Below are 13,433 nucleotides of genomic sequence, written 5' to 3' on the forward strand. Positions count from 1 at the left end.
TCTGCTAGGGATTTCCCTGGTGGTCCAGTGGTTAAGACTTTGCCTTCCAATGCAGAGCTAAGATCCCACATGCCTCAAAACCAAAAAAAAAAAAAAAAAAAAAAACACCAAAATATAAAAGCAGAAGCAATATTGTAACAAATTCAATAAAGACTTTAAAAATGGTCCACATCCACATATATACAATGGATATTGCTCAGTCATAAAAAGAAACGAAATTGAGTTATTTGTAATGAGGTGGATGGGCCTAGAGACTGTCATGCAGAGTGAAGTAAGTCAGAAAGAGAAAAACAAATACTGTATGCTAACACATATATATGGAATCTAAAAAAAAAAAAAAAGGTTCTGAAGAACCTAGGGGCAGGACAGGAATAAAGACACAGACGTAGAGAATGGACTTGAGGACACGGGGAGGGGGAAGGGTAAGCTGGGACGAAGTGAGAGAGTAACATGGACATATATACACTACCAAACGTAAAATAGATAGCTGGTGGGAAGCAGCCGCATAGCACAGGGAGATCAGCTCGGTGCTTTGTGACCGCCAGGAGGGGTGGGATGGAGAGGATGGGAGGGAGGGAGACGCGAGAGGGAGGAGATATGGGGATATATGTATATGTATAGCTGATTCACTTTGTTATAAAGCAGAAACTAACACACTATTGTAAACCAATTATACTCCAATAAAGATGTTTTAAAAAAATGGTTGACATCAAAAAAATCTTTTAAAAAAAATCTCGTAAGAGAGGTGGAAATCGTAAAAAGAAAAAAAAAAAAGGCTGAGAAGGAGTAGCCAGTGAGAAAGGAGAAAAACCATCAGAGTATGTGTATCCCAGAAACCAAGTAAGTAAGGAAAGCATCTTGAGGGGCAGAGATCAATTCTGCCAAATGCTGTTGAGAGACTAAGTCAAGGTTACAGAAATGTCCCTGGGATCGGGAGCATAGACAAGAATGGTTTTGAAGGAGTGATGGGGGCGAAAGCCCAACGGAGTGGGTGGAAGAGAGAATGGGAGGCGAGGGTGTGGAGATGGTGTGTGTGAACAGACAACCCTTGTGAGAAGTTTGGAGATCTAGGGAGCAGATAAATGGGGCAGTAGCTGGAAGGAAGATCTGGGGTCAAGGAAAGGGGTTTTATAAGAGAAGAAACACCAGAGCATGTTTATTTGCACAGAGGTATGATCAAGTAGAGAGGATGATATGTATATGCAGGAGAGAGGGGGTGGATAACTGTGGCAGCCAAGGTCTTGAGAGTATGTGAGGGAAATGGATTCAGAGTCCAAGGGGAAGGTCCTTGATAGGAGGAAGCATACTGCACTGCACCAAGGAGGTAAACAGAGAATGTAGACAGAGATGGGGGCGGTTGGTGGTGGGAAGATGATGGAATTTCCATCTAACTGCTTCTACTTTCTTACTGAAATACAATGCAAGGTCATCGGTGGAGAATGAGAATAGAGGGCATATGGGAGGTTTGAGGAGTGGAGGTGGTGTGAGATACTGCTCCTGGAGAATGAGAGCGGGAGAGAGTGAGAGAGTGGGAGAAGGAGAGTGGCAGTGACTGTAGAACGTAACTGTTGGACTGCATTGTCCATTTGTGAATTATAGTCAAAAATTTTCAAGTGAGCCCCTCCCCATTCCCCACCCCCAGGCAGCTGCTGATCTGCTTTCTGTTATTACATATCAGATTGCCTTTTCTGGAGATTTGTACTGATGGAATCACATGTATGCTTTTTTGTCCCAAAATATTTCATATTTTGATGCTATTGCAAACGATAACTTTTTCGTTTCAATTTTTGAGTGTTCGTTGCTATTATATAGAAATAAAATTGAGATTTTTTTTCATAAATTTATTTATTTTATTTATCTTTGGCTGCGTTGGGTCTTCGTTGCTGCACACGGGCTTTCTCTAGTTGCGGCGAGCAGGGGCTACTCTTCGTTGTGGTGCGCGGGCTTCTCATTGCAGTGGCTTCTCTTGTTGTGGAGCACGGGCTCTAGGCACGCAGGCTTCAGTAGTTGTGGCGCATGGGCTTAGTTGCTCTGAGGCATGTGGGATCTTCCTGGACCAGGGCTGGAACCCATGTCCCCTGCATTCAGATTCTTAACCACTGCGCCACCAGGGAAGCCCAAAATTGAGATTTATTTGTCAATTTTGTATCCTTCAACCTTGTTAAACTCACTCATAAGTTCTAGGAGCTTATTTGTAGCATCCATTGGATTTTCTATATAAATGATTGTGTCATCTGTGAATAAAAAGTTTTACTTCTTATTTTCCAAAAAAATTTCTTTCAAGTGAGACCAGCCACTAGAGTATGATGCCTTCTGCTACAATGTCCAGTCATTTATGTGCAATTAGGGAATAAGGGGACGATTGGGTTTAACCAGAGTTGTGCTTTCAAAAAGGTCTAGTGTGTGATCAAGAGACAGGGTGGCTGATGGGGGGGGTAGAGGAAAAGGTCGTTGGAGCTGAAGAACATCAAGGAAGTAGGAGGTGAAGTGTGGGATGGTTCAGCCATGTGGATGTTAAAGGCACCGCATAACCTTGGGCAGGACAACTGAGCCTGGAGGAAAAGTCTCCCTCAATACAATTTACACACCTCCCGCTGCAGGCTTCTGGGAACTGAAGGGGTCCAGGGCTTAGATCCTGGATTCTCTAGGACTCCGCCTCCATGCCCAGTGTGGGGCCAAGCTGCGGGGATCTAGCACTCTCCGGGGCTGGCCTGCGCTCATGCCCCCCCCACCCCCACCCCCCCCCACCCCCGCCCCAGAGCCCTCCACCCTCAGACAATCCGGCTCTAAGCTCTCAAAAAGTCTCAATAACCTAGACTTTTTGAAAACAAATGCCTGTTCACTCTCCTCCTGAGGCAAGTAAGGTCCAGACCTCCATGTCACAGGCCTTGGCCACCCTTTGTGGCAAGATTGAGTAAGGGAGAGAAAAATAAATTTTACTTAGTGATGAAGCTACAGCAGAGAAAACAGGCAACAGTCAGATTATGCTGCCGCACAGAAAAAAAAAAAAATCAAAGAAGGAATAATTCCCACATTTTAACACTATATATTTCTGGTTGGTGGTATAGTGGAATCACACCTATACGCATGCAGAGGTATGGAGTGTGTGTGTATGTGTGTGTGTGTGTGTGTGTGTGTGTGTGTGTGTGTGTGTGTCTCGGTAGACATACACAAGCACAAGGAAATAAAGGAAATTTGTCTTTGACACCTACTGTCTGCCACTTATTTGATGATTCCTCCCATTTTATTGGAGTCTCTTGTCCCAGGGCCACTCCTGCCCCTCTACATTCCCTTAGCTACAGAGGATGCCCACTGTGTGCTCTGTGAAGCAGAACTCTCCCTGTTTCTACCCCTACTCACCAGTTCTCTTTTAAGTGACAATGGATGCGAATGGGTTAATGAGATTAAAAACAACCTACTGTTGCTTTAGCAAACCACTGAGTTTCCTAGGCAACATAATGCCTGGATGTCTCCTGTTTCTTCCTGTTTCTAAAAGCCCCTATGGAAGGAATGGTGAAAATATTAATCTTGGCTAACACTCAAGTCCCTGCTCTTCCCCCCAACTACTCCCCACTTTACTCCCCCAGCAGTTGACCTTGCCTCCTGCTTCATGGAAAACATTGAGGCTGTCAGGTGTGAATTCCCTCTGCCTTGAGGTCCCCGCACCTTTCTCCCCCTCCTCTTAAAGGATGAAGTACAATCCCTGCCTCCGATCCCTACCCCTGTCGCCTTGGATTTCATCCTCTTCTGTCTCACTTCCTGCCACAGGGTTGATTAATATCCCCTCTCTTCTGTATTTTTCAACCTCTAAACACCTACTAGCTCTGTGACTACAGCCTGAGTCTATCACAGCTCTCAGAAAAACAAATCAAACCAAGAAATCCGACTGCCCTCTGTCCTCCATCCCCTCCCTTTAGTCAAGCTCCTCAAGCTTATTGTTTGAGAGCTGGATGTCCTCAATCCTCACATCCCACTCACTCCCTAGGCCCCTGGAACCAGGCTTTGGTCTTTCTCACGCTCCCACACTCACAGGACTGTGGCACAGGTAAACTGGGACTTCCAAGTGGCCTAGTCCAGTTTACTCTTCAGTCTTCATTTTTCTTGATCCCTCTGCAGCACTGTGAACCTCTCCCTCCAGGAAACTGTCTCCCCTCCCTTTGCTTCTGTCAGACCACACTCTCCTAGTCATCTGTCCGTCACTGGGAGTTTGTTTGTTTTTTTTAAAAAAAATATTTATTTATTTACTTATTTATTGATTGATTTATCGTTGCAGCACGCAGGGTCTTTTCGTTGTGGCACGCAGGCTCTCTAGTTGTGGCACGCAGGCTCTCTAGTTGTGGCACACAAGCTCTAGAGCATGCGGGGTCAGTAGTTGAAGTGCACAGACTTAGTTGCTCCCCGGCATGTGGGATCTTAGTTCCCCAACTTAGTTCCCCAACCGCGTCCCCTGCATTGGAAGGCGGATTCTTAACCACTGGATCACCAGGGAAGTCCCCCATCACTGGGAGTTTTTAATCTCAATCTCCTTGGTGGGTCCTTCTTCCTGTACCTCTCCCTAAAATGGCAGTCTTCCCCCAAGATTCTACCTTGGCCCTCAGTTTCTTTCCACAACTGGCTAACAACCTATAGATGCCAGGCAAGTAATTTGAATGAGTCATGCGAGGATGGTGGATACGTGACAATGTAGTACGCGCCGGAATTCACAAAGAAACCTGCTCTCTCCTTTTTTTTTTTTTTGAAGCAATAGTAACAACCCTCTTCCCCTCTTCTCTATCTTTCCCCTTCCATTTTCAATGGAGTCATGGGTACAAAAAACATTTGACTCCTCTTTACTATTAAGAAAAACAGAGCAAATATGCTAAAAGACGACTGATATTTGGTCTCGGCATTGGGGATACAGTAGGGAGCAGCTGGCTTCCTGTAGGTGCGCCCTCTGAGGGAGGCAGCTGCCAATCGGCTCTGTCAACTGTTGCCACACGCGGATCTAATGCCACATCGTCCAACTTTTGCTTTTTTTAACATCTTTATTGGAGTATAATTGCTTTACAATGGTGTGTTAGTTTCTGCTGTATAACAAAGTGAATCAGCTATACATATACATATATCCCCATATTCCCTCCCTCTTGCGTCTCCCTCCCACCCTCCCTATCCCACCCCTCTAGGTGGACACAAAGCACCCATGTGATCTCCCTGTGCTATGTGGCTGCTTCCCACTAGGTATCGATTTCACATTCCGTAGTGTATATATGTCCATTTCACTCTCTCACTTCGTCCCAGCTTACCCTTCCCCCTCCCCATGTCCTCAAGTCCATTCTCTACGTCTGCGTCTTTATTCCTGTTCTGCCTCTAGGTTCTTCATGACCTTTTTTTTTTTTTTTTAGATTCCATATATATGTGTTAGCATACAGTATTTGTTTTTTGCTTTCTGACTTACTTCACTCTGTATGATAGTCTCTAGGTCCATCCACCTCACTACAAATAACTCAATTTCGTTTCTTTTTATGGCTGAGTAATATTCCATTGCATATATGTGCCACATCTTCTTTATCCATTCATCTGTCGATGGACACTTAGGTTGCTTCCATGTCCTGCGTATTGTAAATAGAGCTTCAATGAACATTGTGGTACATGACTCTTTTTGAATTATGGTTTTCTCAGGGTATATGCCCAGTAGTGGGATTGCTGAGTCGTATGGCAGTTTTATTTTCAGTTTTTTAAAGAAATCTCCAGATCATCCCACTTTTTAAGAGAAGTCAGAAATATGGGTTTTATATAAAAATCTTTTGCTTAAGTGTTTACATCTAATATTTTTTAAAGTAACATAAATGCGAGGGTCAAATAAGCATGGATTGGAGCCAGTTCTTGTCACAGGGCCACCAATTTTCAGCCTTGGGTTAGCACACTGTGCATTGAACCTTGGCAGCACCTCTGCCCTATGTTCTCCCTGGTGATCCGATTCAACGCCAGTGACTTATTTCCACTCCCACTCGCAGCCTGATCCCTCCTGCCTTTATGTCTCCAGTCCAGACCCCTAGCATGAGCTCCAAGCCCCAGTACTCCACTGGCTACTTTACTAGATCTCTCCAGCATGTTCCTTCTGCCTGTGCTTTTCTCTTTTTTGTGTTTTTTAGAATTTTAAAATTGTATATTGGAGCATAGTTGATTAACAATGTTGTGTTAGTTTCAGGTGTACAGCAAAGTGATTCACTTATACACATACATGTATGTATTGTTTTTCAAATTCTTTTCCCATTTAGGTTATTACAGAATGCTGAGCAGCATTCCCTGTGCTATACAGTAGGCCCTTGTTGGGTATCTATTTTAAATATATCTGCCGGTGCTTTTCAAACATTAACGTGCAGGTGACTCATGTGGGGTCTTGTTAAAATGGAGATTCTGCTTCGGTGGGTCTGGGATACTGCCCAAGATCGTGCATTTCTAACAGGCTCCCAGCCAACGCTGCCGGTCCATGAACCACACTTTAAGACACAGCCCCCATCTGAAGACAAGGTCCTTTCTGCAAGTTTGCTCTCCCCCCGCATACCTCCTCTTGGTGGATGATAGAGCTTCTGTCCACACACCCAGCCAAGGGTTTGGGACATAAATTGGATGTAGAGAGAGTAGGAGAAGTAGAGGAGGAATCCTAAGCTCTGTCCCATCCAACTCCTTAACATCGATCCTATTCATCCCTGCATGTGTGTCCACACTGTCACAGCCTTGATTGACACCCTCGTGCTCTCCTGCGGCTAGGCCCCTCACTGGTGTCACTGCTCTAGCATTCGCCCCTCCAGTGCATCCTCAGTTGTCCTACCGGTATGATATTTCTAAAAAGTGAAATGATCTCATGGAAAGCCTGGGCCAGACTTGTGGGTTTAAATCCCAGCTCTGCCTCTTAACTAACTGTGTGACTTTGGGCAGGTAACTTCACCTCTATGTATATCGGTTTCCTCATCTATAAAAAGAGAATGATAGTAGAACCTAATTCGTTGTGAGATAAATGAGGCAATATTTGTCAAGTGTTTGTAGCACTCAATAAATGCACGTGTGAGCTGTGATGTTGGCCATGTCACTCCTATAGCTTCAGTAAAGTTGGAGTGTTGAGGGTAAGCAGGAAGTAGAAAGACATAAAGCAGGAGATAGGTAGGCTGAGGCCAGATCATGGAAGGTTAGAGTCTCAAGTTGGGGTCCCTGGGAAAACAGGCTCCGTGATGGAGGTTAGTGCAAAGGAAATTTATTGGTAAGTGTTCTTGGGTTCTGTGCCTGAATGGTCAGGCCAAGAAGCAGGATCAGGCAGAGGGAGAAGTTGAGCTGAGGTGAGGTCACAATACAGCCTCAGTCACTCCCGCAGGGAGTGCCCCACGCGCCATCTGCCTCAGAGTGTTTTATGCAAAGCCCAAGAGTTATCCAACCACTAAAAAGAAATGATAATTAGGTAACGAGATAGAGGTGCTAATTATCGCTAAAATGGCAAATATATTACAATATATAAATGTATCAAATTAACATTGCTGTATACCTTAAATTTACACGAGGTTATAAGTCAAATATATTTCAATAAAAAAAGGAGCACAAGCGTTATTCCATACAAAGGGTTTAGAACATTGCCTGGCACATAATAAGTGCTCAAATAAGTGCCCAAGTAATGTTAGCTATTACTAAAGATGCAGATTCTCAGACTTTACTTTAGACCTACTGGCTCAGAACCTTTGAGGGCTGATCCTAGGAATAGACATTTTATAAGTACCTTCTCCCCTCTCCAGATTATTCCGATGCTCACCGAAGCTTGAGAACCACTGGTTTCCCTAGAAAAATCATCAATATCCTTGTCCATCTGGCAAACATTTTCAAGACTCAGCTCAAATGTCACCTCTTGTACAAAACCTTCCTGGATCAGACCTCCCATCCCTCCTTTGCCTGCCTCCCTCTTACCGTGTGTAGACCACGATCACAGCATCTATGACACTTTGGCTGTCTGTCTCCCCTTACTAGACAGTGAGCTCCTTCCTTGGGGGCAAAGACTTTGAATCCCCAGCACCTACCACAGAGCCTAGCATGAAATAGGAGTTCAAGAGAGGATGGTCAAGAGGATGTGACGGGCACACCCATTTTGGGTCTCTTTAGAATCTCAGCACCAAGTGCTGCCTACTCTAGTCTCTGAAATTGAAAGTGTGGCATCCATATACTCCTATTACTTAAGACATAGTTGGCAACTTTGGAAATTTTTAAAATTTTATTGACGTATAGTTGATTTGGAATTTTGTATTTATCCCTTAAAAGCTTGAACTTTGTATTGCTTTTTATAATAATGAAAGAAATTTATGCTCACTATATAAAAAAGTAAGCAAAAATTACCCATAATCTCACAACCCAGAGATAACTGTTATTAACTTTTATGTGTATTTCTTTCATATTTTTTTCTATACATGTATATTTAACATAATGGGTTGCCATGTTCAAATCAAGTCCACAAAAGAAAAGGGAACCCTCCTACACTGTTGGTGGGAATGTAAGTTGGTGCAGCCACTATGGAAAACAGTATGGAGGTTCCTCAGAAAACTAAAAATAAAGCTACGATATGATCAGCAATCCCACTCCTGGCATATACCTGGACAAAACTATAATTCAAAAAGATACATGCACCCCTATGTTCATAGCAGCACTATTCACAATAGCCAAGACATGGAAACAACCTAAATGTCCATTGACAGATGAATGGATAAAGAAGATGTGGTACATATATACAATGGAATACTACTCAGCCATAAAAAAGGACAAAGTAATGCCATTTGCAGCAACCTGGATGCAACTAGAGATTATCATACTAAGTGAAATAAGTCAAAGAGAAAGACAAATACCATATGATATCACTCATATGTGGAATCTAAAATATGACACAAATGAACCTATCTACAAAACAGAAACAGACTCATAGACATATACAACAGACTTGTAGTTGCCAAGGGGGGAGGGAGGAGGGAAAGGGATGGACTGAGAGTTTGGGGTTAGTAGATGCAAACTATTACATTTAAAATGGATAAACAACAAGGTCCTACTGTACAGCACAGGGAACTATACCCAATCTCTTGGGATAAACCATAATGGAAAAGAATATTTAAAAGTAATGTATATATGTGTATACCTGAGCCACTTTGCTGTACAGCAGAAATTAGCACAACATTGTAAATCAACTATACTTCAATGAAAAGAAATTTTAAAAAGACAAATCAAGTCCACAAATATTTATTGAGCTCCTACTATATGCCAGCCACTAGTCTAAGCACAGGGGATACAGCAGCGAAGGAAATAAACAAAATCTCTGTTCTCATATAACTCACAGTCACGTTGGAGGAGATGACCAAAAAAGTGAGTAAACGATACTGCGATGGAGAAAAATAAATTTGAGAAGGAAGGAAGGAGAGTTGGGGGAGGGTGTTTTGAGATTTGAAAGCAGTGAGGGAATGATCCATGAGGCTATCTGGGGAAGAACAGTCCAGCAAAAGGAATCATAAGTACGGAGGAATTGGAATATGCCTGATTGTTCAAGGGCCAGCGAGGTGGCCACTGTGGCTGGAGCACAGTGACCAGGGAAGGAAGTGGGAATGAGGTCCTAAAGCCTTAAAGGTAAAGGCAGGGTGGGGCGGTGCAAACCCTGTAGGGCCTTTAGGCGGCTGTAAGAACTTTGGGCTTTTATTCTGAGTGAGATGGAGAGCATCTCTGGATACTTAACATGGTTTCCAGTTCTTTGCTACCATGTATTGGGCTTTGTGATTTTTCTGTACAAATCACTGCTCATATCTCTGAGTACTTCCCTAGAAAAAATTTCTAGAAGATAAATTCTTTGGTCACAGGGTACAAATACTTTGAGGCTCTTGTTGCATATTGCCAAGACTGCTTTCTAGAAAGTCTGCATCCACTTACAATGTAATTTTTTTTTTGATCTTTAAAATCAGTTTTTTTAATTGGAGTAGAGTTGCTTTACACTGCTGTGCTAGTTTCTGCTGTACAGCAAAGTGAATCAGTCATACGTATACATATATCCCCTCCTTTTTGGATTTCCTTCCCATTTAGGTCACCACAGAACACCAAGTAGAGGCCCCTGTGCTATACAGTAGGTTCTCATTAGTTATCTATTTTATTACAATATAATCGAATTCAACAAATATTTATTGATCACCTACTACATGGCAGACAGGAAATACACTGGTGAACAAGATGACTCTTTCATCCTAGCAATTTCACTCTGGCCAGCATTGTGTCAGAGCGCTTGCCAACACTGAGTTCTTAAAAAGCTTCAAGCAACAAAAGGTAGAAAAGAATGCTCCAACAATTTGAATGATGAGAAATGATATGTTGCTATTACACTCCTTTGGGTTTATTTGATTATGAGTGAGGTTGAATTCCTTCCTACACCTTTTCTAGCTAATCAGCCAGTTGTCCTATTTTTCTTTAAGAGTTCTTTAAAACCTTTGAAAATAGTTTAAAGGAGGCAAGAGGTTTGGAAACATTAAAAGATTTAACATATATCTTGGGAAATAAGTAGTTCTCAGGTCAAATACATAGGCTTTAGACACTGATTTGAAGAAAAGAATATATATAATGCGACTCTCATGTTCTGGAGAGGGCTTTTTAGTCAGGAGCACCTGGCTTATTTCCAGAGAACTTGAGAATTGTCACTCTGTACGAGACCTTCCCACTGAGCGCTGTGACATGAGCTGGAATGGTAGGAGGCTTGCCTTCAACAATCTCAACATCTCAGTGTTTACCTAATAGCCCGCTTTATTGAACATCAAATCTGCTTTGAAAGCATTTATATTTTCAAGCTGTATCACTTCTTGAGGTTTTCAATGGCACAAATTTTCTAACCTCTGTATGAAGTAGGACTTTAATCCTTTAACCCTCCGAGGGTGTACCCTGCTACAGAGGTATAGCAGGAAGGACACTGGACTGTGATAAGTGAAAATTTTTAAACCCCCATCCCTCCATAAAAACATTTCCCCCCGCTTTTTATTGAGATATAAGTGACATATAACATTGTGTAAGTTTAAGGTGCATGACATATTGATTTGTTACATTCATATTGTTATAGATTGCCACTGTTGTGTTAGCTAAAACCTCTGTCACCTCACATAATTATCATTTCTTCTAGTGGTGGGAACAATTAAGATCTAGTCTCTTAGCAAGTTTAACGTTTATAATATGATTTTGTTGTCTACGATCACTGTACTGCATATTAGATCTCCAGGACTTATTTATCTACTAGTTGCAAATATGTGTCCTTAAACATCTCTCCTATCCCCCCACCCCCAGCCCCTGGTAACCATCATTCCACAATCTGTTTTTTTAAGTTTAGTTTAGTTTTGTTTTGTTATTTTTTTTTTTCAGATTCCACATATCAGTGATATCACACAGTATTTGTCTTTCTCTGTCTGACATTTTCCCCACTTTTAATAGCGGTTACCTTTGAGGAGAGAACCAGGGGTGAGAAGAGGGGATTTAATTTACCTTTTGTATCTTTCCATAGTTTGAATTTTATAAACTTAAACAAATATAACTTTCAAAACTGTCCAACATGGTTTATCTGGGTGGGAGCTAATGGCTTGTTCTTATTTTTTACTTTGTATCTCTGTTTGTCAGGGAAAAAAACCCCTGAAGAATCCTTTATTATTTTAAAAATTTCCGTAGTTTTGTAAAACAAAATCTGTGTGTGTGTGTCTCATATGTCTGCAGGCATATAGACCAAACTGCTAATGTGTGGGCCGGATTTAAAGATTGTTTGGGGAGCTGGGAGGGGGAGAAACGAGTTTCACTTTTTACTTTATACACTTACATACTGTTTAGGTTTGTTGTAGTGAACATGTATTATAATACATTCTACATTTTTTCAGAGAAGAAATAATAAACCATTTTTCCCCCTGAGGCTAAAAGGGACATGTGCTCATTCTGGAAAATGTAGACTAATATAAAGAAGAAGCTAACAATCACAACAGTTAACATTTGAGCATGTTTCCTTTCGGGCTTCCTTTTATGCATTTTTTTTTTTTTTACATAGTTGAGTTCATGCTGTGTATAGTTTTGTATCCTGTTTTTCTCTCTTAAGATTAAAACACAAGCATTTTCCTGTGTCATGCATGATAACATTTGGATGGCTGCATCATACACCATTTTATGGTTTTGTCACAATCCAAGTGGATTAGTCAGCTATTTCTTGAAGTTGAACATTTAGGTTGTTTTCAGTATTTCCATATTACAAATTATTCTTTGATGAGCATCTTAGCAATGAAATCTTCATTTGCATTTCTAAATGTTTCCTTGGGATAGATTCCTAGCGGTGGAATTACTGAACCAAAGAGTAGATTTCCAGAAGTGGGATCAGTGGATTGAAAATATTTTTATGGATAACAAAAGGTTATACCAATGTCTACTCCCCCCAACAGTGTACAAGCGTCTAGCGCACAGCTCTCTGGCCAGCATTGTATATCACCCCAACCTTTTTTTTTATTGTATATCACCCCAACCTTTTTTGTGTGTGTGTCTTTTATCCTTTCTATAGGAAAGTGGTAGGTGACAGTGTCATCTCCATTTTTCATTGCTGAGACTGAACATTTTTCATATGCTTATTCACCATTGGTATCCCTTCTTCCGTGAACTCCCTATTTCAATTTTTGCCCATTCATTGACTAGACTCTTAGGTTTTTCTTGTCAATCGAAATGAGCTCTTAAAAGATATTAACCCTTTGCCATATTTGCTGCAAATGTAAATATTTTTCACAAGTTTTTTGGTTTTTTAAATGTCTTGGCCGTACACAGTTTTTTTTTTTTTAAGATAATTAGGTTCTAACTACAGCCGAGTGCCCCCAGTTTCAGCCTGTTTCCCCTTGATTAAATTGAAGAGGTTTGACGGAAGATCTGGAAAGGCCATTTCAGCTAATCCTAAATTTAGATCTGTGAATAAAAGTGTGTGGGCCCGATTTAAAGATTGTTCAGTTCATATGCACTTTTTAAACGATTTAAGAAGATGGGGTGGGGGCAGGGATGGAAGCAGTTTGTGCCAGAAATTTTTCAAATTCTGAGGTAAGAAGCCAATTCTCTCCAGTCTCCTGCCTGTTGGGAGGGGGAGTAAATTTTGTGCAAGAACTCTTGATGGAAAAGTACTGCTCTGGGCTGCAGATGTGTACATGGCTTGGTTTTAATTATTTTTCCCCCTTCTCTCTATCCTTGCTTCCGCTCCCCTCCCCCTGCCACCATAAAGAGGGCGGCCAGATTAGGACTCTGAAGGGTATAGACTCTGCTTCCTCCGTAAGGCCGCTCCTGTGCAGCCGGTTAGCACATCAAAGGCCGGATGAAATACCGAGGAAACGAAGGGACCAAACCTAGGATCCTTCCAAACTCCCACCTTCCTCTGGGCTCCAGCACAGGGCTATTGTGACTGCCAA

The 13,433-nt window shown here is 41.9% G+C and overlaps 1 protein-coding gene across 1 annotated transcript in view; it reads left to right on the plus strand.

Annotated features, from left to right (window-relative positions):
* The window catches only part of LONRF3 (LON peptidase N-terminal domain and ring finger 3), a 204,328-nt gene that overhangs the window by 188,948 nt on the left and 1,947 nt on the right, over positions 1–13,433 (plus strand). The window lies entirely within an intron of this gene.

This window comes from Orcinus orca, chromosome X, assembly GCF_937001465.1.
Source record: "Orcinus orca chromosome X, mOrcOrc1.1, whole genome shotgun sequence".
Lineage (NCBI taxonomy): Eukaryota > Metazoa > Chordata > Mammalia > Artiodactyla > Delphinidae > Orcinus > Orcinus orca.